This window comes from Mixophyes fleayi, chromosome 1 (genome assembly GCF_038048845.1).
Source record: "Mixophyes fleayi isolate aMixFle1 chromosome 1, aMixFle1.hap1, whole genome shotgun sequence".
Classification (NCBI taxonomy): Eukaryota; Metazoa; Chordata; class Amphibia; order Anura; family Limnodynastidae; genus Mixophyes; species Mixophyes fleayi.
In genome coordinates, this window is record NC_134402.1 from 438,377,043 (window position 1) to 438,404,548 (window position 27,506).

General features: G+C 41.4%; 1 protein-coding gene across 2 annotated transcripts in view; it reads left to right on the forward strand.

The window, feature by feature from the left end:
• The first annotated feature begins 5,081 nt into the window (after positions 1 to 5,081).
• The window catches only part of ALPK2 (alpha kinase 2), a 96,181-nt gene continuing 73,756 nt past the window's right edge, over positions 5,082 to 27,506 (forward strand). For both annotated transcript variants that reach the window (XM_075184860.1, XM_075184867.1), the window contains exon 1: positions 5,082 to 5,133. The gene's annotated coding sequence lies outside the window, so the exon portion shown is untranslated. The remainder of the gene's footprint in view (positions 5,134 to 27,506) is intronic.

Genomic DNA, 27,506 nt, shown 5'->3' on the forward strand with positions numbered 1-27,506 from the left:
CAATATGCCGTTCAATTTAGAACCATGGCATCTGAATTATGTTGGGACAATGAGGCACTTTTGGTTACCTTTTAGCAGGGCCTAGCTGACAAGATAATTGATGAATTGACCTTTCGTGATCTCCCTTATTCTCTCGATGACCTCATTTCCTTATGTGCAAAGGTGGACCTACGTTTTAAGGAGAGACCGCAAGAATGAGATCAGACCCGACATACTATGCGCCTGGTCTATTACACTGACCAGGGCTGCAGGGTAGCAGGCAGAGCGGTGGTACTGGAAAAGCTGGGACCAAACCTCAGGACAGCCGGGAACAGATTCGATTTTGGGTGTAATTTGTAGGTCACAGGAATACAGCAATATTGAAGATGTTTCCAAGCAGGTCTTTGAAGCAAGATGTTTATTTGCTCTCACACTGGTTAAAGGTAGCAGTGCTCACTCAAGAAAGATGAAATCAGAAGAACAAGTTTTCAATACAAGGCAGTGCCTTTTATACAGTTTAGACACAGACTATTTTTAGAATCATTATGTAATGTGTTTGCACAAACATGGATTTACATGCATTACAAAGCCTACAATATTTACACTTATCTATGAAATTCTAGAGATGCTGTGATGTCATGCATCACATGCTGTTCACAATTTTCAGAAAAGTTTGAACACTCTGACAAAAGGGCCACACACTAATGACCCCCTGCTGGGCCTTTGGTCAGAGCAGGTTTTTCCTACTATCAGACTCCCTCCCCATAGGCCTAATTTGAGGTTTCCACAACCTTACAACCCCTAAGCAATGACACTTCCATACAAAACACATCCCAATAGACAAAAAACTTTGGAAACAAAGGCTCATTGTATCATATATATACATCAGAAATAAGGCATTAAAGGTTAACATAGAAAAAACTAATTTCTACCCTGGTCTCAGAAATAACGATTTCCTATATCAAAACATACACAATATCAAACATAAGTGCTTTTACAATTATGTAAACACCCTGCGCTATTTCCTTTAAATAAATTTATACCAGAAATTATTTATCAGTCATCCAGTCCCAATGACTAACCCCAAAACTTGGTCCCCCGAGGCCATCAAACCCTTCAATCTACTGAAAACTTCCCTTGCATCTGGTCCAATTTTGCGCCAACCGGATTATCAACTCCCTTTCTTCTTGCAGGTGGACTACTCCTCCTATAGCACGGGTGCAGCTTTATCTCAGCAGGGCTCGGTTGGGAGATTACATCCTTGTGGTTTTTTTCTCCCGTAAGTTTCTTCCTGCAGAAAGAAATTATGGAATCGGAGATAAAGAGTTACTAGCATTTAAATTAGCTCTCCCTAAATGACATCATCTTTTAAAAGGGGCCCTGTTTCCGGTGACCATTTATACAGATCACAAAAACCTTCTGTACCTTTGCTCTGCCCAGTGCTTAAATCCTCGTCAGGCCAGATGATCGGCATTCTTTTCCAGAATTGATGTTAACCTGACCTTCCATCCTGGTTCAAAAAACAAAAAGGCCGATGCTCTCTCCAGATATTTTAATTCGGAAGACCAGGATCCTCCTGACGAAATTAAACCCATTTTGGATCTCAAATGAATTATAGCTACTACCCCTCTGGTAAAACGTAGTTGTCCACACGGGAAAACTTTCATCCATCCCCATCTAGGTCTCAAGTTATTATGATGGACTCATATCTCTTGTTTTTTGGCCATGCTGGGGCTAGGAAGACTGAGGAACTGCTCTCTCCCTATTATTGGTGGCCTTCTTTGCGAAAGGAGGTCAAGAGTTTTGTCTCTGCTTATTCTGTGTGTGCATAGCATAAGGTTCCTCAGCTCAAACTCTTTGGCCCGCTTATTCCTCTACCTGTTCCTGAATTCTTTGCTCTCAGTTTTCCATCGATTTCATTACTGAATTACCTCCTTCCAACTCCTATATCATTATCTGGGTTGTTACAGATCGTTTCTCCAGGCAGTTCATTTTGTACCGCTTAAAGGGCTTCCATCATCCTCTCTTCTGGCAAACCTTTTTATCAAGGAAGTGTTTCACTTGCATGAATGTCTTCTGCACATTGTCTCCAACCGTGGTTTGCAATTCATTTCAAGGTCCTGGAGGGTCTTCTGCACCAAACTGGGTGTCAAACTCGATTTTACATCAGCTTACCACCCCTAGTCCAATGGGCTAACCAAGAGCTTGAAAAGTTTCTTCGGATGTATGATTCTGTAACGCTTCGGTCCCGCAAGTAGTACCTGTCCCGTTACCCGCATTTCAGTTATCTGGAAACTGCCATGTTCCAGCATCAGACTAACTTCATTCATTCAGCTATATTCAGATCTGTGCAGGTGCAAGCCTATTGCACTTCAGGACCTCCTCCATCTTTTTCATTGGCTAAGCACTTCTGGAGCACTATTTAAACCTCCTGGATTCGCCTGTCTGATGCCTGTTCTTCAAGCTAACTTCCTGTAGCCTGTGGTTCTGGTTCCTGTTCTCCTCGTGGTTTGCCTGTGTTCCAGTCTGCTCTCAGTCTCCTGCTGTGTTGAACTATTGCTGCTCCAGCACTGCTACTACCATCTCCAGTGTACTTCATCGCGACAGCTTCAGTTCTCTCATCGCTACCACTCAGAGCTGCTACTACACCTGTGACTCATCAGCTGTTACTACGAGTTACCCCCACTACTTCAGTCTGCTCTCAAGTCTCCGGCTGTGTTGAACTATCGCTGCTCCAGTACTGATATTACCATCTCAACTGTACTTCATCGTAACTGTTCCAGTTCTCTCATCGCTACCATTTAGAGCCGCTACTACTACTATGACTCATCGGCTGTTACTACGAGTTACCTTCACCACGTCAGTTTACTCTCAGTCTCCTGCTGTACTGAACTATTGCTGCTCTAGTTATTGTATACCATCTCTGATGTACTTCATCGTGACAGCTTCAGTTCTCTAACCGCTATCACTGTGAGCCGCAACTGCCTTGGTGACTCATTGGCTGTTCTCCCTCAGCTTCCTCTGCTTTCCCGCGTGTGGTCAGCATACTCCAGTGCTGTACTCCCACTGTTCCAGTATCTCTACCAATCACCATTGGACACACCATTGTGACAGCCTCTGCTTTTCCTCGTTTTACCACAGGACATCTATTCTCCTTGTGCCTCATTTGTCTCGTGTTACCTGGCTCCTCCACACTGTTCTGCTGTTCACACGCTCACAGGACCGCGACCTGCAGGTTTGGTGCTGCTAAATCCATACCCCCTTGCGGGGGTTCCTGATGAAAACCACCTGCCTGTTAGACTCCCCGCCTGTGGGTGGGCTAAGCCATGTCCAGCAGAGCATAGGGATCAATTTCCCATAAGCCAACCGTGACAGATTCTGTGCATCAGACGGATTGGGTCGAATTTCTTCCATGGGCTGAGTTCGTAGACAAGAGCCATTTTCATGAGGCAATTTTTAATTCTCCTTTTTTTTCTGTGTACCGAACCAGGCTTGTCTGACTTCGCATTGCTGGATCTCTTGTGTACCGATCCTAGCCTGTCTGACCATACTGTGCTTGACCACTCGTGTACCAGATCCTAACTTGTCTGAACATTCTGTGCTTGACCACTCGTGTACCGGATCCTAGCCAGTTTGACCACTCTGTGCCTGACCTCTCGTGTACTTGATCCTTATCTGCATAACCACACTGTGTTACACCCAGCCTTCCTGGCTCCAGTTGCTGCTATATCTTTTGGATACGAATTCCACCCTTTGGGCCTTGTTTTATATCCTGAGACTGTCCAGGGGGCAGCGACCTGCGAGTTCTCAGCAGCTAAGTCCATCCCGCCTTGTGGCGGTTCATGGTGAATACTGGGGAATACATTTGCGCCCCTGGTCTGCCAGCACTAATTGGGATTATCATGGGTTCCTAGATTACTCTAACAGGGTTAGAGTAATACTGGCCCCTCTGCACTCAATGAGCTCTAGGCAAAAGCCTAGATTGTGAAATGGATAGTCCATCCTTATGTAGAGTTAGTGTGCTAAATATAGTTGCAGGGCCGTCTTTCCGACTGGGCATGATGGGCACGTGCCTGGGGGCCCAGCGGAGAAGGGGGCCCAAGGCAGGACTCCTATAAAAAAAATGACAACTTACCTATTGTGGTAACCTGACCGTTCAGGTCAGGTGGCGATCCGGCTCCCTCCCTGCTCCCCTCTTCCGTGCTGACATCATCACGCCTGACATTCACTGCGAGCACAGCATGGAAAAGTGCAGCACGGAGGAGCGCAGGACAGCGACGAAGAAAAGAAAAGGATTGGACTCGAAGAACAGGGCAATTGAAAGGTAAGTTAAGGGGGATTTGAAAAAAAAGTGATATATATATATATATATATATATATATATATATATATATATATAGGGGCCCCAGTGCACTGATTTCCCCAGGGGCCTGTAATCTTGTTAAGATGGCCCTGTATAGCTGGACAAATAAAACTTGCACTTGTGTATAGTTGCGCAGGCGCAAGTTTACAAACGTGTGTTCAGCTCTAAATCACTCTAAGGGCTAGATTTACTAAGCTGCGGGTTTAAAAAAGTGGGGATGTTGCCCATAGCAACAAATCAGGTTCTAGCTTTCATTTATTTAGTACATTCTACAAAATGACAGCTAGAATCTGATTGGTTGCTATAGGCAACATCCCCACTTTTTCAAACCCGCAGCTTAGTAAATCTAGTCCTAAGTGTGCAGCTTGGTTCGTCTTGTTTAACAAAAATGTTAGCTTAGAATACCTAATTTGTAAATTGCTTCTTCCAATCTACCATCAAACATAGAAAACATTATTGAGTTGGGTGGGGAGAACCTCTGCTGATAGTCCCACTTTAATAGAAGTGTACAGTTTTACTAACCATTAAATAGCACTGATATCATGGTGAGCAATCATATATTTATTATATTTGTCGATGTGCCCCTAGATATTTATTGCTAATCATAGTAAAATGCACCTAATGTTCAAATAATGTCCTATGTGTAAGCTTACACCCCGAGAGCATGCGTGATTGCAGTGTCGGTTACATTTACTTGGCAAATAGATAAAAATAGATCAAGCCAAGACATTAAAGATAGTAGCTACTAGCGAGCATCGCAAGCCTTTCAGCAACTTCTGCTCAGTTATAAGGTAAGACATAAACAACTGTTAAGTGCTTGAACTTCCAAACTCTTGCAAAAATATTTGCACTTTAATATTGACGTCATCTGTGCGACTTGTCTCTAGCACATTCTTGATGATTAACTTCATTAAATGAAAAAGGGTATTTAATCCTCAGTTCTGCATGTACGGCTTCCTGGAGGATGAATTTAATGTATTTAAAATGTCACGATAGAACAAGGAATTAACTGTGTCACTATGTACTTGGTATTTTGAGGGTATTTTCTTTATATACAAATCACTTAACAATGATCTGTGTTTTCTTGTATAAGAAAATGACATTATTTTCTGTGTGCTTCTCTTTCACAATGTTTTAAGCTCTGTTTACTGTAATTATAGTATAATTATGATATGTTGAGTCTGCTTTTTTTATATGTTGTAGTGATATACTAACTATTATTGTTATATGTAATTTGCAAATATCACCCATATATTATGAGACTGTTGCTAGGTGTTACATTAAGCGCACTGATTTATAATTACATGTTTGGGTCTGATTGTATTGAAAAAAATATTTATAGAATAAAATAAAGGCGTGCGGAGCAGCAAAGGGTCCCAAAAATGTTGGACGTCCAATAATAAAGCAAAACAGCTTTTTATTATTGGATGATGATTTTAACTTGAAAAAGATTAGTGGGTAGATTTACCAAACCCTTCTTAAAAGGAAAAGTGGAGGTGTTGCCCATAGCAACCAATCAGATTCTAACTGTCATGTGCTAGAACTGAGAATAAATGACAGCTGGAATCTAATTGGTTCTAGAATCTAGAAGGTTGATAAATCTAGACAGACTCCTAGGGCTAGATTTACTAAGCTGTCATTTTGTAGAAGCTACTAAATAAATGAAAGCTAGAATCTGATTGGTTGCTATAGGCAACATCCCCACTTTTTCAAACCCGCAGCTTAGTAAATCTAGCCCCTAGATCTTATTATGCTGTTTTACTAAGAGGTCTATTAATCAAAGTCTGTTAAGGTCCTTGCTAAGTGAACAATGTCTTTAAGCACATATCAGTTATTAAATCATGGAAAAACTATATTTCTAAGTTAAGAAAAGAAATGTGGTATTGGTATGACCTTTGGAAGATGTAACGAGAGTTAACAATGGCATCAATTCCAATCAGCCTGGGTGTGCGTTGCGCTTTACAGCGGCACTCTGGGGGCATGGCCACACCCCCTTTGTGGAATGACCACGCCCCCTGTCACAATGTCGGAGACAGACATGTTGGGAGGTATGAGAGCGGTGGGCAAAAAATCCAGCTTGGTCTCTCTCTACTAGGGGTAAACAACACATGGGCCTTCATGTTACCCAGAATCGGGTGTACAGGAAAAGCCGTAGAGACACTAAGAGAATGAGTGTGAAACTGACTATGGTTATGTGACAGTGGCTGTTGCATTGTGATTGGCTGCCGTTCGTTCGCTTGCCAGTAATTGGTCTGATTCTACATCTGGCTGAATTCTTGGAATTTTCGCTGCATCCGAATTTAAGAAATTGGTGTGAAATCTACCCTCTTTTTCATAAACTGTAATGAATGATTGGTGTGGCCAATCAGATGCTTGTGAAGTAACTTAAGTATATTCCTCACCATATTTCATGTACATGAATATTCCACTACTTACAATGTTTCCCCTAATTTTTGGAACACCTGTTCCAAAAACGTTATTGATGAGAAGGATAACATTTGTGCATCTTATAGTGGTGTCTATATGATGAGATTTCGTGGTAGTTCTGTCTCACTGAAACTTGTGACTCTAATCATCCACATAGCAATATTAGTTTGCACTTTGAAAATGTGCAAATCTTATTTCAAAGGACTATGTTAATGTTGCTTTAGGATTTTCTTATATTTAAGATAGTATTTGCATAGGGTTATGTGCTCGCAGTGGAAATGATTTACAAAGCGCAAAATATTCGCTTAATCATCATCATCATCACCATTTATTTATATAGTGCCACAGAGAACTCATTCACATCAGTCCCTGCCCCATTGGAGCTAACAATCTAAATTCCCTCTTTTGGAGTGTGGGAGGAAACCGGAGCACCCGGAGGAAACCCACACAAACACGGGGAGAACATACAAACTCCACACAGATAAGGCCCATGGTCGGGAATTGAACTCATGAACCCAGCGCTGTGAGGCAGAAGTGCTAACCACTACGCCATCGTGCTTTTGACCTGCCGTACGCCACAATTTACGCAAGTGTCCAATTTCGCTAAGGCGGATGGGTTTACACAGGAAAATGGTGGCGTCTGTGGGAGAGTAGACGTTTTTGCCGGCAGAAGGGAAGAGTTCTGCAGATTGAGAGCGTTCCTTGAATAGTACAGATTAAGCGCATTGTTTGCGGAACAGTACAGATACGACATTTTCTGTTGTGGAGCGTGTTTTGTTAATATACTTGTAAATCAGTTCATCAGGACACTGAAGCATGGGTGGGCACTGCTGAGCTCTTTATTCAGCCATTTGCAGACTCTGGGTACATTGCACACCGGCCACACCCACTTCCCAGCATTCCCCATGGTCTTAGGGACCATCACTAAAGATTCAAGCTTAAACATATAAGGGAGTGTCTACAAACATTAAGCATATCTAATGCAATAACATCACATCTTCTTTTCTTTAAAGATAAGCCCTGTATCCTTCAGTATAACAATATAACATTAAGAACATCATCTAACACGTTTCAATGAGTCTCTCAGGTCTGCGTATTTCTCTTATGGGTCTTTCACACAAAGTCTGTGTATCGTCAACCATGTTGGACCTTTCTTCCATCATGGTTTGTTCACCATTATCAAGTCCATCATACATGTCAGATGAAGGGTATTCTTCAGTCGTGTTGCCATCACTATGGTTGGGTTGAGATCTTAAATCGACCCGATTTCTTCTTACTTCTGTTCCACGATCTGTACGTACAATATAAGATCTTGGTGCTACTTGTGCTTGCACAATACCTTTCTGCATCCAAATGCCTTTCTCATGATCTCGGAGACGGACTTGGTCACCTGATCTTAGATCAGATAAGCTTTTTGCTCGCCTATCATGGTACAGTTTCTGTTTCTCCTGTTGACGTACCTTACTCAGTCTCACCAATGCTGAGTTATGCGTATTAAGCAGTTCGTCACTTATCGGAAGATTTGCTCTAATCCTCCTTCCCATCAGCATTTGTGCAGGAGAGAGTCCATTCTGTAAAGGTGTACTGCGGTAGATTAAAAGACTTTTGTAGAAATCTTCTTTGCCGTCTTGTGCTTTTTTCATTAGACTCTTTACAGTTTTTACTGAACTTTCCACCAACCCATTTGACTGTGGATAGTGGGGACTCGATGTTGCATGGACAAATTCCCACTCTTCAGCAAACTGTCTAAATTCAGCGCTGGAAAACTGAGGTCCATTGTCAGTGAACACTTCCATAGGAACACCATGCCATAACATCACAGAGCGAGATTACTGTAATGTGTTAGAGGGACGTGCTGTGTGGAGGGCTTATGGCATTTTATACTCCACAAATGGAATTGATCTTCGTACTAGCTTGCGTTTTTGGGAATCATATTTTGCTTTCAATGCGTCTCTACATTAAACTTTGCAGGTGATTCGCATTTCCAGAAACATTCCCAGCAATGTAATGTAAAGCGTCACAAACACAACATTGCCACGTGAACTAATGCCAGTCCCCTCACACTTATCGATATATATTTAAGTCATAACTCAGTGTTTTAGGAGAAAAGAAGAAGGCTTTATGTAATGAAAGGGGTGGACGTAAAGTGGTAGGAGGTTAGACTTGGATGTGACGTTGATATTGATCCATAAAATACATGATTTGGAGAAGATGGAGATGATCTATTCAACAGGATTTTGTTTTGAAAAATGAATACTGGAATTGTATGGGCACCATTGAAAAAGAGTCCTTGTATATGCAAACTGTAAGCTAAAGCTGTTTAAAGGGGTCAGCCGAGATGTGGAAGTAGAAGTCGTATAGGCAGTGGAAGTGGTGCCCTCTGCTGTACAACACAGGAATGCCGAGTCCCCTCTTACCACCAGTTTTGTTAGTGGATAGAGCTGTAGCAGCTTTTAGTTACCTCTGGACCTGTCTGCTAGATGTAAGGGATGGATGAGCTGTCACATCGAGCTATGTATCACCTTACTCTCATTGGGAAAAATAAAATGCTGACATACAAATGTTTGTTTTCTCTGTCAATAATTCTTCGAATTTATTATTATTATTATTATTATTATTATTATTATTATTAATAGGGACAATTATTTATGCAGTGCCAGCATATTTCACAGCAATTGGAAAAAATGCAGTAAATGAACACAGTAGTAAAATGAGGGTATTACAGACAGACAGAAAGGTAAGAGGGCCCAGCAATCTATAGGGGGGCTGCATTCCCTTCACTGGAATGACCTCCCTCGCTCCATCCGCCTCTCTCCTACTCTGTGCTCCTTCAAACATGCACTCAAAACTCACCTCTTCCTCAAAGCCTACCACCCATCTACTTAACCCCCATCTCCTCTGCTCGCTCTCCCTTCTCTCCCATTCCCTCAACTGGCTCCTCTTGTGCCTGGTCTGTTTACCCTCCCTTTGGATGTAAGCTCGTATGAGCAGGGCCCTCTTCCCTCCTGTCTCCTTACCCGTTCTTCTGCTCCGTGTTTATTGCATCAGCCTGCCTGGAGTTTCTGAAGTATTGGTACTTTTTGTTTATTGTTCTGTACTGTTACACCCTGTATAGTCTACTGTTTGTACTGTGTGCGGCGCTGCGGAAGCCTTGTGGTGCCTAACAAATAAAGGATAATAATAATAATAATAATAAAATAGGACTGGTCATAAGGAATACAGCTCCCCTGTGAATTCTAAGATTTCACCAAGAAGTTACCTGTATAAACCAGTTAGGGGTATATTTACTAAACTACGGGTTTCAAAAAGTGGAGATGTTGCCTATAGCAACCAATCAGATTCTAGAATGTACTAAATAAATGAAAGCTAGAATCTGATTGGTTGCTATAGACAACATCTCCACTTTTTCAAACCCGCAGTTTAGTAGATATATCTCTTGGTCTGCAACCTTTCATTTGGTCACATAACTTGGTGACTTATAAATATCCTTACAATCTACCGCACAGGCTATATGATCCCATGTGCAGTATATTCTGCAGTGATAGGGCAGTATTAGCATGGTGCACTGCACAGGAAACACTAGATAGGAAGGACACCTGCTGGTCAAAACTGGTATTGGGGAAATACATTACTGACAGTAAAAAAATCGCCCCTTGCCTACAGTGGAGGCAGCCATTCTGTGAGCCTCAAGCAGTACATGTGGCAATACTGTATCTGGTAGGTGCAGACATGAGACAGAGGGTAGAGAGTACCCTGCTTGTGACAGTATTTTGGCTTACAATTCATCAACATAAATAGCTCCTAGTGAATTTATAGGCTGCATATCTGTTAAAGAGAACGTATTCTGCAATGGACTAATAAGTGTATTTATTAAAGGGCAAAAAGCCATGTTGCCAGGAAAATGGAGGTAGAACGTCGCCCTATATATTCAAGGTGATTATCACCTGTGATAGCAGTGCTTGGGAAGCCTATTTACCAAGTATCATAGAGGTGCAAGTACCGGGGCAATCCTTCTTCTATTATCGCTGGTATCCTGTTATCGCTGGTATCCTGTTATCACTGGTATCCTGTTATCGCTGGTATCCTGTTATCACTGGTATCCTGTTATCACTGGTATCCTGCTATCGTTGGCATCCTGCTATCGCTGGTATTCTGTTATCGCTGGTATCCTGTTATCGCTGGTATTCTTTTATTGTTGGTATTTTGTTATCACTGGTATCCTGTTATCACTGGTATCCTGTTATCGCTGGTATCCTGTTATCGCTGGTATCCTGTTATCACTGGTATCCTGTTATCGCTGGTATTCTGTTATCACTGGTATCCTGTTATCGCTGGTATCCTGTTATCGCTGGTATCCTGTTATCACTGGTATCCTGTTATCGCTGGTATTCTGTTATCACTGGTATTCTGTTATCACTGGTATCCTGTTATCGCTGGTATTTTGTTATCACTGGTATCCTGTTATCACTGGTATCCTGTTATCGCTGGTATCCTGTTATCGCTGGTATTCTGTTATCGCTGGTATCCTGTTATCACTGGTATCCTGTTATCGCTGGTATTCTGTTATCGCTGGTATCCTGTTATCGCTGGTATTCTGTTATCACTGGTATCCTGTTATCACTGGTATCCTGTTATTGTTGGTATTTTGTTATCGTTGGTATCCTGTTATCGCTGGTATTCTGTTATCGCTGGTATTCTGTTATCACTGGTATCCTGTTATTGTTGGTATTTTGTTATCGTTGGTATCCTGTTATCGCTGGTATCCTGCTATTGCTGGTATCCTGTTATCGCTGGTATCCTGTTATCGCTGATATCCTGTTATCGCTGGTATCCTGTTATCGCTGATATCCTGTTATCGCTGGTATTCTGTTATCGCTGGTATCTGCTATCGCTGGTATCCTGTTATTGCTGATATCCTGCTATCGCTGGTATCCTGTTATTGCTGGTATCCTGTTATCGCTGGTATCCTGCTATTGCTGGTATCCTGTTATCACTGGTATCCTGTTATCGCTGGTATCCTGTTATCGCTGGTATTCTGTTATCGCTGGTATCCTGTTATCGCTGGTATTCTGTTATCGCTGGTATCCTGTTATCGCTGGTATCCTGTTATCACTGGTATCCTGTTATCGCTGGTATCCTGTTATCACTGGTATCCTGCTATCACTGGTATTCTGTTATCACTGGTATCCTGTTATCGCTGGTATCCTGCTATCACTGGTATTCTGTTATCACTGGTATTCTGTTATCACTGGTATCCTGTTATCGCTGGTATCCTGTTATCACTGGTATCCTGTTATCGCTGGTATCCTGTTATCCTGCTATCACTGGTATCCTGTTATCGCTGGTATCCTGTTATCGCTGGTATCCTGTTATCACTGGTATCCTGTTATCGCTGGTATCCTGCTATCACTGGTATCCTGTTATCGCTGGTATCCTGCTATCACTGGTATCCTGTTATCACTGGTATCCTGTTATCGCTGGTATCCTGCTATCACTGGTATCCTGTTATCGCTGGTATCCTGCTATCACTGGTATCCTGTTATCGCTGGTATCCTGCTATCACTGGTATTCTGTTATCACTGGTATCCTGTTATCGCTGGTATCCTGTTATCGCTGGTATCCTGTTATCGCGGAAAAGCATTTTTAATTCGGAAATAGTTTTAAATAAATGTGTTTAGTAAATATTTTTAATCAAATTTGTACTATTTTTTTTTACTTTTAATGATAGATTGCAGCTATAGGTGATTGTCTATCGATGAGTGGTGATAGAAAATGAACCATATCACCACAATTTAATAAATAAACCCCTATATACCATTTGTATGTGTTTCCCATGGTACACATACAGGGGAGGGCTGGCAAATTTTAGCCCGGGGGGCAAGACTCCACTCAGCAGCCTATTAGGAACAGTTTAAAGTGAAAAAATGCAGGTGGTCCAGTGACCTATCCAAAGGTAGCCCTCTATGGGAGTGGCCTCGGAGGCATATGCCCCCTTGCCCCCCACCCCAGCCTGCCCCTGTACCCATATAACATATAGAAATATGGCTGGTTACCCCCATCGTCTGTTCCCATTTGACCAGATATGGGTTTTCTACAAGAGGAAAGGTGAATTTCGTACAAGAGAGTCCCCTTTTAGACGAACGAAATTAAATAGTGACAGTGTTGCATTCGTGTTTGCACTTACCTGAAAGAGTTAACGTGGAGTGTGGGTCTGGCCAGTGATGCTGAGGGGAGGTCCTTGTGGCTTTGTAGGCGATGCAATTTCCTGTGTGAGTCACTCGGCTGGCAAAATCCCGCCCACCCACGCCATTTTTAAAGAAGTGTTTGTGTATTTGTGTATTATGGTTGTTTAGCATAATGCTGGTTAGTAGTTTACAGTTTTTGTGGGGAGGAAGCACTGCGATCAGCGGCTGATATAGACGGCTCTATCGTGATTGGTGCAGGTATCTGTCCCCTTACAAGGCAATCGGTTACTCTTGTCCCTTCCGTGGGGAGGGGCCTCGTCCGGCTCAGTGAGGGAGGGGGAGTGAGTAGTGAGGTGAGTGCAGTTTACTCTGACGTCAGGTTAGGGCCGGCCAAGCAGTGGGGTTATGAGAGAAGTGGGTGGACTTAAGGCTATATTGCCATGTCCACGCTTGGTTGGGTATCGCTGGAGCTGATCTTCAGTGTCCTTTCTCCGCCATCAGGTTTTAATAAGTTATAATAAAATAGTTTTTAGTGCCACTTTACTCATGTCTCCGTGTCTTTATTTATTATAAGTTGTTTATATTATTTAAGGTATTGTGTAGGACGAAGAGCATACACAGTGAACTATTTATGAGTTTGTAAGGAGCCGAAACTAGTCCCATTGAAGAGGAATGTAGGTAGAGGCACTCAAGTGTTGAGTGTGAGTAAGGGGCTTGTGAGGGTATCTAGAGTAGCAAATATGCCAAAGATGTAAAAATGTGATGAAAGTCTTTGCTTGTGAATAAAAATCTGGTCTGGCCCCAATAGACTTAGGTCATCTAGGAATCTAATTTTACCTGTGGTCCAGGCAACAAAGGATTTAAGGGTCATGCCAGGGGGAAATTCCTGGTATCAGTAAATCCCTTAACAAATGAATCCGCCATATCTGTAGTGTGGAAATAACGCCCAGGAGAAAGCATCGCATATTAGCGCATACTGCTTGTAAATTATCTGAGAGTCCGGTCACATATCACATTGTTTATTATTTGTCTTAGTTACCTTGACTCACACTTGGAAGGCTGAGGACCTTGTGCCCAGACAGAAGTGAGTACAACACGGTATATGGCCTGACTTTAAAGCCCGGTCAGGTCATTTTCATGCAATGCACACTATGAATTAACTACATTCTATCAATGAAGTTCATTGTATCAATTAACTTTATTGATACAGTGTCGTTCATTCAGATGCCATGAGGGGTCTATATGCAAAGAGCCAGCAGAGTGGTTCTGTCACGCTCCAGCCAATCAGAGACAAGCTATTTGCAGATAGAAAGACTTTATTTGCTTTGTGGCTCAGATAAGAGCAGGTTCTCAAATTCTATCAGAGTTTTGCTTTTTTATCTCCTGTTTGGATTATTATCGGAATACTACAGGACAGTAAAAAAGATGAATGGTACTGGCTATTCACCAATTAGTGTGTTGGGAGGTCCTCACACTCTAGTGGATAGCTTTAATTATACACTGATCAGAGTACAAGACGTAGTGAACTAGGTATGATGGTGTCCCAACAAGAACAAAATTGGGTCTGATTGGAACATTGGGGTTTATAAAGTCACCAGAAGTCTGAGGTCTGTATATTGAGATTTGGGGATTTATGGTGGTCTGCAATATAAATCTACAAGAGATTTAAGGGGTCTGCACTGCTCTCTCTATTTTGTAGAGGTTACTAGAATGTTTTTTGTATTGTATATTGTTTATTCATTTATTTTTGTATTGCATACTGGTCATTAAAATTAAGAGTATTCTCTGTATTTTATTGTGGTCATGGTTGGTACTGAATAGTAGTCGTTAATATGCACTGTGTTTTGACTAGTGGTCATTAGTATACTCTCTGCATTTTATATCAATCATTAGAATTGATTGTATTGTATAGAGGCCACTAGAAGGCCTTCTGTATTGCATGTTGGCCACTAAGATACTCTCTATTGTATATTATTGTATATTATTTATTATCATGCTCTCTGTATTGTGTATATAGGTCACTAGGATGCCCTCTGTATTGTATATTGGCCATTAGAATGCTTTCTGCATTTGATAAACTGGTCACTGAGAAATCCTCTTAATTGTGTATAGATCACTAGAATGCTCTCTGTATTGTATAGAGGTCATTAGTGTAGCCCATACATTGAATAGTAGTTAGGTGGGGCTGGTAGGAATTATAGCTTTTTGACATAACAGTTGTTCATATATTTAATTTGAATATATAACAAGTGGTCATTAGAATACTATCAGCATTGTATTACAATCACTAGATTGCTCTCTGTATTGTATAGAGGCCGCTAGAATGTTTTTTTTATTGTATATTTATTATTATCATGCTCTCTGTATTGTGTATATAGGACACAATGACACAATGATGCTCTATGCATTAAATATTGGTTACTAAGACGCTCTCTGTATTGTATATAGATCACTAGAATGCTCTCTCTATTGTATATAGATCACTAGAATGCTCAATGTATTTGTTAGAAGTCAACAAGGGACCCTGGTATGCCTGGATCCCGGTAATTAATACCCGCCCCCCCCCCCCTCTCTCGGCGCCCCTGGCTATAGGCGAAGACCTCTATTCCTAGTTGTGCAAACTTATGACAATAGCTGCAAGCCGGAACAGTATTGTATCACTAGCACAGTATTTGCATTGGATAGAAGTCAGGTGGGGCTGGTCCCAGGGAGAGGGCAGAATGCTCACAGTATCCCTCTCAGAATACACAGTGTCTGTCTTATACGCAGAACGTAACATCACCATCTGATCTATATCTCACCAACATATACAGGGCTACTGTTGGTTTACCTTAACCCAAATTACCCTGGGATGGGAGTGACTAGGGTGGTGGAACTTAGTGGAGGACACCCCTCTTGCAGTATTCCCTGAGCCATGGAATGTCGGGGTGTGGAACCCCCACAGGTTCTGCTAAATACAGGGTCAAGGGTCCGTAACCAACAATACAGTTGTCCTTTAGGGGGACATAACTTTTTACCTGTTTCACTGCAACAATGCTACAGCCAAATAACTATCATTTGTACGTACCCTTGTTGCCTTGTTGTCATTATGCCTCTGCTTTGTACATCATTTTGTGTGTGTCCTATTCAATACATTCTGGCCGTCTTTAGTTGTAATCAAATGCAGATTATGTTGGCCATTTAACACACCGCCTGTTGAATGGTTCATTTGCCGTTCCTTATGTTTTATGCCAGTGATCTTAGTGTGATGTTACTGGCTGAAAATGTCAACAATGTGTACAGTAGCTGGACGTATGAATTCATTTAATACCCCATTGAATGATTTATGTAGGAATACATATCAGAAAACACGCTGATATGACACTGTGGAGTCCTGACAAATCCTGGCTCTGTGTCTTACATACATAAGGATGAGAATCTTCTAATTTCTTTCATGTTTTCCACGAGCTCTCTGTTATTTAATGCTTGTCAGCTATTAATACTAACATTTATTTTTAAATGACTTTGTACCATTTACACAGCTTATCTGGATATTTCTTCTTGGTAACGGTGGTCCAAGGATTATTTGCATACTGTACCTTCCAAACATTCCAATGGTCCATTGTTAGCTGTGACTGATCCTGGTAAAACTTTCTTTTTCGACTTTTTGCCGGCAATAGAGCTTTTAACTGTTTGACACATCTGCACTCTCTATATGGGTTCACTCAATTATATATATAACCTTTGGATCCTATGCATCCACATACATTGGTGCAGATCTCTCTGTGCCCCCTAAGCTATTTAATGCTCCTCTCCACTAAAGGGGTGTTATATTTGTGTACGACCATAGTGTAGTTTTGTAAAGTCATTTACAAAAGTGCATAACATTCAGGTATGCATTGCTTGTTAATGTGCACAAACTTGTCCACCTCATGCATACATAGATGCATGCCCACAGACAGGTTTTTGGAGTGACTCCCGGTAAATCAGTTTTACCTACTTTCCTGATTTGCACCCAAATTGCCTCATCTATGTCTTAAATTAATAATGGACGTGAGGGAACAGTGAGAGTCTTTATTACATGTTTTACTTTTGAGTGTCTGGTTGATTATTTTTACGTTAGTAGATATGAGCTTTCCCATATACGGTGCACCTGGAAGTTGCAAAGGGCATCCCTTTGAAAGTAAAGGACAACAATTGTAGTCAACCACCCGCACTAGGCTAGATCTGTGCTTACCCTTAGCCTGGGGAGAGGTTTTGCTTGTTATTTAATTGCTGCCCACAGCCAGAGCCGGATTTAGACCTCATGGGGCCCTAGGCAAGATACTGGTTTGGGGCCCCCTCCCCGAAAAAATCCATAGCACTATAGATTTTTAGCATAACATATATCCCTATTCAGGGGCTGGTTGACAGACTTTAGCCCGTGGGGGCAAGCATATAGCACTGGCCCATAAGTAACGGCCCATTTTTAAAGGATGGTCTCACCGCCGGCCTTGGGAGGGCCCTCTGGGGACCGCTGGGCCCTAGGCAATTGCCTAGGTTGCCTAGTGGTAAATCCGGCCCTGCCCACAGCCCTACACAATCCTGGTGTGGCTACACTTGGTGGATTAAACATCTGTCTGTGTTGTTTGCATCACAACACTTATAATCTACAAACAGTAGCTCTATGTTGTCGCTGCCAATCAGCGGAAACAAGCTGCGCTATCATTGGTGAAAGTGCTCAGTTGCTCCTCCTGCAGCGAAGTCCAGCAGCCAATGGCATTCACTACAGCCAGAGCAACATTAACTATGTGACCAATCATAGCGCTGGTGATAGAGATCACACACTCGGCTATGAAGGAGAGTGGGGCAACATGGCGGTAAAGGGAAGTGATGGGTTCTGGGCTGGGGGCTGCGTTTTTATCTAGCCACCAACACTCTGGTGTTTTTTTCTACACTAGCCACAAGGACGGGGGTCTGTTTTCTACACTAGCCTCCAAGGATTTATTCATTTAAACTGAGGGTTGGTGCCAGAAACAAAACATGGGAAGGGGCGAGAAAAACAGGATGGCTGGGAGACAAAAAAGACTAATTCACATGTAAAATATATGTAGATTGCAGTGGAGGCAGTCCTTTGTGTGCTTAAATATTATTCATTAGTATACAGTCTATTCATTCACTAGGATCTAGTGATATTACCACAGTACTTCATGTCTAGGCCAACATTGGTGAGAATGAATCCTATGAGGAGCTAGTGACCTCACGGGTTGTATAGACGGCTATATAACCAGGTAGACAAATAACCAGGAACCACAACTCAAAATCCTGGCAATATCCCAGAAGTTTGCAGATAGTTGACAACAATACATTTAGTGTTCTTGACATCTGTTAGATACAGACTAGAGATGCTCGGGCTCAGTTTTCTGAAAACCGAGCCCACCTAAAATTAGGGGATCAGAGTAGGCTCGCGAGCCGGCTCGGTACTTTCCCGCATCCTCGGATCTCAATAGAGGCAAAATGTCATTGTTGTGTTGTCGGATCTTGCAGGTTTTGGATTCCATAAGTACCTCCCTCCCCTGGAAATCTAGCGCCACTGCTCACACAGAAACAGGGGTAGCAGTGTTCTTGTCACTCTCCAGTGACATTGCTCAGTGCCATTGCTCAGTGCCATTGCTCACACAGAAACAGGGGTAGCAGTGTTCTTGTCACTCTCCAGTCTCCAGTGAGATTGCTCAGTGCCATTGATCATACAGAAACAGGAGGGGTAGCAGTGTTCTTGCCATTTAAAAAAAATTGACTGGAAATGACTGTAAATGAATGTTATTGAGGTTGTTAATAATAATGTAGTAACAAAAAAAGAGCAAAATTATGTGATTTTAGAAAAAAAATAGGGATTTTAGAAAAAAATAGGGATCCAAACCCAAACCCAAAACCAAAAAATATGAGGGTGGTTTTGCCAAAGCCAAAACACAAAGTTATTTCAGATCCAAAACCAAAGCCAAAACACGGGTTTCAGTGAACATCTCTAATACACACTAAACATAGAGTTGAGGAGCAGGGGTAGAACCCAATGTGTTAAAGTAACAAGAGGAAGAATTCTAGATGATCAATGTTTTTGTCTGCTTATATCACAAAGAGATTGAGCTGCCTATGGTACCAAAAGAAAGCTCTAACTTTCATCCGTGAAATAAAGAAACCAAAATACAACATTCACTTAAGGCTACATGGCGGATCTGGTAACAATGCATTTGTTTCAGGAAATAAAAAATATGTTTATTGCCCGGATGAAACCGACATAAACTAAAAATTTGACCAATGCTCTGGCCATGAAAGGGTTCATAAAACAGCAAATGTAGACGGTATCTGCAGCTAATGTAGGATGATGCCACATTCAACAGCTGCTACAACAGGCGTAGATACAGGACAGTCACTGTCTGCTCTGGTCGACCTCCCACCAACAGCTGGAGCTGCAGATTGTAATCAGCTCATTTTGTAGCATGGACAGTACAACAGGTGGGTAAGCAGGATTCTGTAACAGCTGTGTAAGCCATTCAGTATAAGTGCTGTAGAAAGCCAATATTAAGCCATATATTATACTTATCCGGTCTACTCAACCCTTTCTTACTATATGGCCCTGAAACTTCTTTCTGCTAACGTCAGCATACTTAACTCCCCGAAGAGCCTTGAGTTCTGTCAACTAACTACGGCAAGTGCTGTATATACAGAACGTACCTACACCTGTATTCAACAAGAGACGTTTTTTCAGACATACAGATGTGCCTATGCCCACTTTACGTGCGTTTAAAAAACAAAAGCAAAAAATCACAATGGGTCTGAGTCAATAAGGAAAGTAAAGCAAAAAAATAGAGCAACTTTGCACCTTGGCAAAACCATGTTGCATTGGAGGGGGGGGGGGGGGGGTAAATTTAAAATGTGTGGACAGATTTATAGTTGGGATAGGGCATGTCCTAGATCAACTTTAAATTTTAATGTAACAATAAAGCTATCAAGTATTTGTGTGCTACATGAAAAAACAGCCATTATTTAACTTATGTGCAGAATAACAAACTAATTTGCACCCCTTGCATTGTAACATGGTTTATCCAAGAGAAAACGTACTTCTTTTTTTTTGCTTACTTTCCTTAATGAATCAGCTCTTTATGTTTCAATGTAAACACTTTACTGAGACTTTCTTCTCTTTGGTAAACACCAAACACAAATGGGTTGCAATTGCAAAGATCCTTTCACTGTCGATCACTCTTAACTCTGACCCTGACGGAATATTTTTAATCGTGGTAGGTTCCCTAGGAAATCTCCAACTTTCCCTAATTTCCTGATATGCCCCAAACACCGGTCAGCTCTCTTTTGTCTTCGCTGTTTAATCAAATTAACCTTCATGCAAAGGGACATTTGATCCTAGGAAGGGATTTCAGTTTCATCTTGGACCATATGCTAGATATATCACATTAAGAATTTCACCATAGTTTTGTTAAGAAATGTCGAAGTCAGCAAATTGGATAAAGTAATTTCAATTAAAATCGAGCAAACTTGGTTGTCTTTGTCTGAAAAGATGCGTACGGCACGCTACGGCGTAAAAGGGCGTACGCAGCTGCAACACGTGGCAGCAACAGTATTTAGCCTTTTACATACATTCGCACAAACACGCATACTTGTAAAATAGTACACATTAATGGTAGTTGCAACACATAGTCATTTATGTCAAAATATAGTAGTATTTATGTTATATATTATAAGTTATATGCACATTAGTGAAATATATGGAACAGGTTGAGGGAATTATATCATGTGTGGTATCATAATAAACCTTTTAACATTTGCTACTGTTTGGTTCACTCTGCGAAGGAATCGCAGAGTGCATACACAAGTTATGTATGATAGGGAATTATGGACTACTTAAGACTAAGGAATCTTGGCGGGAAGAGCAGAGCATAACCCCTGGAGAGATGACCCCCTCCTTTGGATTCCTTAGGATGAACTAGCCAATGATTGACAACCCCTTGGACCTTCCTGAAACCTGGACCAATAGAAGCAAGCTATACCATCTTCATTGTTTTACTGTATTCCTGTGTGCATATAAGCAGCAGCCTCTCATCTAGTGTTCAGACATCTTGTCCCCAGACTTCAGGATTGAATGACTGTACACTGGATCCAGAGCGCCTGCGATAGCTAACGGCTGTACTTATTATTATTTTGCTTGAATATATTTTGCTACTTTAAGAGAATAAATCTTTGTGCGTTGGAAACACAAATCGAGATTCGACAATCGTTATTGGTTAGCAACAATACGCACTTAACAGAAATTTGCTTAAATTCTTAGCATTCTGACCACCCGGATACCTGGTGGCTTACCAATGGCGATGCCAGAGAGTTCACCTTTCAGGGGCAAACATAGGATTTGTAGAGGGGGGTTTCCACACCACGCCACCAATGGGCGTGACCAGCATGCATGGGGGCGTGGCTATTATTTTAGACAGTGCTTGGCTGCTCTCCAACTCTTCCTATCCCCATAATATACACAGGAAATGCTGCGTGCACTACTGTTAGGTGCACACAGCTCTCCCTTTTCAAGCAGAGCTGTGTGAAGTGGGAGCAGGGTCCAGCCACCTCAATTATACAGTGCCCCAGGCTTGGATAGGGGTTTCCAGGCACTAGGAACCCGTTAAAATCCTTTGCTTGCATTGGGTGGTTATTCTTCAGGCAAATTCTGGAGTCTTTTGGTCTGAAGGGAGAATTTCTGGCCAGATTTTCAGATTTATACCGAAACCCTTTAGCCTTAATTTTAGTTAATGGTGTTATATTAAATCCATTTAATATAAAGAATTGGACCCGGCAAGGTTGGCCCGTTTCCTCTCTCATCATCGTCATCATAATACAGCCCTTAGCGGCCAGAATCAGATAACGACCTGACATACACGGCATTAAAATTGTCCTTCACAAACTTATGTTAGCCTTACACGCGGGCGACATACTGCTCTATATCTCTGAGTCTCTACCCACTCTCGCTAACATCTTTGTCTAGCGAATCACATCAATTTGAATCTTTCTCTAACTTTAAAATCAGTACAAGCAAAACACTAGGGGGTAAATGTATGAAGCTCCGGGTTCTTCAACACCCGCGAGTTTGGCGTCTTTGGCGTTTAAATTTAAAGCGGCGCTGCCTTGTAAAGGGAAGTTTCCCTTTACAAGGCAGCGCCGCTTTAAATTTAAACGCCGAAGACGCCGAACTCGCGGGTGTTGAAGAACCCTGAGATTCATACATTTACCCCTAGATTTATTTTGCCTCCCATGATAAAAAGCTTTTCTATTCCAACGGCAAGCATATAAATGTATGTATTTGAGCATATTCATTACTAGAAAATTGGACCCCTTTCAATAAAATCTATTTACCTCATTACAACTATCAACAAAGACTTGGCTAATTGGAGCACCTTACTTATGTCTTGGATTGGCTGCATGCTTCCATTCATTTTAATTTTCTCCCAAGATTACTTCTACCTCCTATCAGCAGATGTTTACATTTATTTGGGTGAATAAGAAACCAACAGTATAATTATAAGTTCTTCAGTGCTCTCACTGGCTTGTGGCTTGGGTGTTCCCAACCTCAACAAAATGCTTCTAAAAGGCACAGTTAGCACAATGCATCCAAAGGCTTTCTCCCCTCTTATCTCTGTCAACTTCAGCAATTCTATTAGTGGCGGAACTACAACTGGAGCGGCAGGTGAATTCTATGGTCCCTGTGCTCGGCTTGGCCATTCGGTGCTAGCTCTCATCTATGTATCCATTAGTTCCTTACAATACTTACGCATTCATCCCTCCACCATCTCCTATAGTACCTCTCTGGTACAACTCAGCCCCCATTTAATTCTCCTTTTGGACATCTACTGGTCTCAGATTTCTTAATGAATTGGTAGGGGAATATTTCCCATATTTATTGACCTCCGAGCATCTTACGAACTCCCAACTATTGCTTCAACAATTTCTTTAAATCAGAGATCTCTTTTGCACCTCTTCCACCAGAATCTGTGTACGGTTTCTTTCTTCCTTTGAACGATTTTGTCCCAGCAGTGGCTCATCCAAGGGCCTCATATATTCTTTATACCATCCAATGGTCACTTTGAACGACTCATAAAAACCTCCCTATATAACGAACTGGGACATAGATTTTAGTGAGGATATGGATGAGGAAATCTGATAAGACGTATGGAAAGGTGTTTCCAAATCCTCTAGTAATCCTCTGTTTGGGTTAAAGCGCTGCAGATTTAGTGGCGCTATAGAAATAAATAAATGATGATGGTGATAATGAAGTTAAAAAAAGAAAACACACACAAGCTTCTCTACCACTGGTGTTTGGTCCTGGACAGGCGTCACAAACTCTATCCTAGAGATCCTCCTCTTTGCTGGAGAGGTTTGCAAGAAACTGGCTGATTCTTATGTATCTGATGGAACTGTTTGGTTATACAAAGGTTCTGTTTGGAAGTTCGAAGAGTTGCTTAGTTGCTTCTCTAACTGCCTTTGGCCTTCCTTACCAACCACAATATACATTACTGCCACTTCATTTCTCAGACCTTCCGAATTCCTAAGCTTGCCAGACATATTTTTAGTGTAGCCACCTGCCTGATAGCCAATTCTTGGAAGATATATATATATATAAAAGTAAAACAATATTTCTGCGCTGTGGTGTAACCCCAGCTGTTCTCAGATCATAATAAGCAGTAATGAAGAAAAAAGGGATAATATTCACAGATGTCAATCCAGACTTTGCTTCTTATTGAGACTGATAAATAAGAAAGAAGAAAAAGAAAAGAATCATAGCATAATTCTGTATAATCAACAGTATTAAGGTAGAATAAAGTATATCATCCACCAAAAGAATATGACAAAGTATTCCTGGATAAAACCTTCACCAATTTGATGTGGATTCAAAAAATCGGTGTGAAACAAGTGAAAAGATGTTGGGACTTCACCAGGTGTACAAGAAATTCCGTTGTGTAATGATGACAACGCCCCCTAAGGGATTCTACTCACAAACTGCTTTCTTTAACAGTAGCCCATCGCGATATGCTTGATCTTTTTCAGTCACGGCTCAAGCGGTATGGTGAAATAAAAAGAGAAAATTTCTCTAAGGTAGTAAGTAAAAAAACTTTAATATGCAAGGCGCTAGACAAAAGGTACTCCTACCAGGTAACAAGAGACGATCAGCGTGATATAAATTTCTGTGGATAACCGTTGAAAGTCCCCGTAGATGGAAGGTGCAGCTGGTAAGAAGTCCTTCCAATACACTGACACGAAAACCACCAACGCGTTTCGATCCTAACAATTGGATCTTTATCAAGGTGACATGGCCATAACAATACAGGTTTATATACTGATATCCGATCACATGATCGGATACAAAAACAAATGAACAAAAAATGGAAAAGCGCTACAAAGCATACAACATAGTAATCCAATAGGCAAGGAATATAAATATTGTAATATAATTATAAAAATAAATAAAAACCTCAAATCCATTTGGATCATTTCAGTTTGAGTCATGGACACTTCTCATCTGAGGCAGTCCTTAATGATGTCATAGTAAAAACCCGTAAATAACTTAATAGAGCAGGTTCTACACATAGATCAGTCCCAATAGACACTAATATAAGTGGTTATAATACGGTACCAGCTAAAAATAGCTGCAATTTACATCGCAAAAATCTCCAAAGGAAAAATCCTTTATTTATTTATTAGTCTCAATAAGAAGCAAAGTCTGGATTGATATCTGTGAATTTAAGTATTATCCCTTTTTTCTTCATTATTGTTTATTATGATCTGAGAACAGCTGGGGTTACACCACAGCGCAGAAATATTGTTTAACTTTTATATATATATCTTCCTTTTTGACTTAGGTGTTTAGTCTTTATTCAATATATCTGCAGCAGTGGCATTTGTAGCGCTGTAGGGGATTTGTTATTTTTTGTTTACAATTCTTGGAAGAGCCAAAATCCAACCATCATCATCAGTTACTTTATATAGCGCCACTAATTCCGCAGTGCTGTACAGAGAACTCACTCACATCAGTCCCTGCCCCATTGGAGCTTACAATCTAACATACACATACACACACAGACAGAGAGACACACAGAGAGAGAGACTAGGGTCAATTTTTGATAGCAGCCAATTAATATACCAGTATATTTTTTGAGTGTGGGAGGAAACCGGAGCACCTGGAGGAAACCCACGCCAACACAGGGAGAACATACAAACTCCTCACAGATAAGGCCATGGTCGGGAATCGAACTCATGACCCCAGTTCTGTGAGGCAGAAGTGCTAACCACTAAGCCACTGTGCTGTACCCATCAAGGCGGCCTTTATGAAAAGTAATACAACAGAGGGATTGAATGAGACCGAGGTGATATAAACGCTGAGGGGGCAGGCAGAGGAAAATGTACAGGCATACCAGTAGTTAACTTATCTGGGTGGTGGTAGAAACCTGAGTTATCCAATCAGTAGAGCCGGAAGGGGAGGGGTTAGTTTTCCAGAGGAGGATTATAACATATAGGAAAAGGATGTGACTTCCTTTTGCCGGATAGATTTGTAAACCCACCCACCCATCCCCTATTTGTAGTATTGGTACTGGTACTTGTGTTTACAAGTGGCGGTAAGCAGCCCAATAAGCGGCCATTTTGTTACATTGAATGCGTAGTAGGCACTCTCCTCTTAAAGGGATTGGGCAATTAGTCAGAATAGCCCTTCGGGGTTAGGGGGCTCCGCTTAGGCGGACGGGCCTCAGCTAATATGCCAAATGGGGGAGTTTTGCATTTTACGCCTAGTCGGGTCCAAATTAGTTTGGACGGAATTTACAACTGGTAGATGTGGCCTGGATGCTGATTGGTCTGTTTAGGTTGGCCACCAGTTTTTCCCCAGCAGGTTCGCCTCTAATAAATTCCTGATGTTTCAAACGCCAATTCAAGTCTCTGTGTCGTTATTTTAGTTTGTTAAAGTTAACTCTGGTAAAGGTTAAAGATGGTATAGTATGTGGTCCACCATAAGCAGTTTATATGTTACATTTACAAAATGGACTAGCATCCTAAGAAACTCACCTGTTTCCTTCCTTAAAACTTGGTCTACATGGACCCGATATAATAATGTCTCTTTCCTGTAGCTTTATTTCTGATTTGAATATACTTTGATTCACTGTGCCTCTACTGTCATTTTATTACTCCAAGCCCCCCCTTCTCCCCCCTTTTTCCTCCTCTCCTTCCCTTTCATCAAAAATAAAAAAACATCAAATTTGTTCTTTTATTTGATTTTGTTTGATGTGCACCTGTAGTTATCTACTGTTTTCAAAAGTATAACATTGCACTATTGTTTATTCTATTTGTTCATGTTTGATGTAATTAATAAAACAATTTAAAAAAGTGGCTTCTGGTTGCAGGATTTTGGGATTATTCTTAAATTGCTTGCAGCAATTTATGAATGGAATTGCAAAGCTCTTATCTATACTGTATATGGGAAGACAGGAGAATGTGTTCTAGGACTGCAGAACAGCAATATGACACACATATACTCTATGGCTCTAGTAAATGTCAACATAAATAATTCTGTCCAAGGAAACCTGTCTGCTCCCAAACGTAACACTAACTATTATTCCTGAAACAACCTGGGTCAGTTAATTGTAGCGGCTTGATTCATAACAATTAATTGAATAAATGCTTGATTTATATTAGTTAATTAGCTGTTCTAAAAGCCTGATGTATATCAGCTAATTAATTTAGCCCAGGTTAACTCAAGAAAAAAAATCCGTACTAAGTTTGGGAGCAGACAAATACCATCTCAGTGAAATGGTCATGCTGATATAGCTGGAGTCAGGGGCGGATCTAGACTTTTCTTTAAGCGGGGGCGGTTTATAGATTATCCATGACCCCTCCCCCTCTACAGTCACAGCTCTTCCCTTCTCCAGCCTCGACTCCTCCCCCTCTCCAGTCCCAACTCCTGTAGGCCCTGTGCCCTACAACACTATGGGGCTGATCCGATTCAGCCACGTTATTCTAGGAATAATGCGGCACAAGCAGTATTAACGTTTATACAGTAATGTTAACCCAGATTTCTGCTTGCGGCTTCCGCCAGAATCAAGGGGGATCCTGTATTAAGCGTACATTTTACATTGATTTTATTATTATTTTTCTATTATGCAAGGGTTACACAATTATTCCCAATCGACCAATTGCTTGGAGTAATTTTGTTTTGATTTTTTTAAGCAGCATTCCCAGGTACTCCCCTAAATGGAGCCCTGAAATCAGCATACTGAGATAATTTCCTGGGGCTTCTTTGTTTCTGGTACTACAGGAAATGCAACTATTTTTAGTTCTCAATTTAAAATGGCTACAAAGGGCGGTGTGAGTGGAGCACCAATCAGAAACTACAATCTCCGTGAATGTAGCATCTTATTGGTCTGTATGGTCACACCCCCTCCTTAGTTTCACATGACCATGGATATGAGATGAACCAAAGAGCCCCAGGCATCAGAAATGCTGCATGAAGCAATTCCGGTGAGGGACACCCTGGGTAGGCCGATTTTAATTCCCTACCT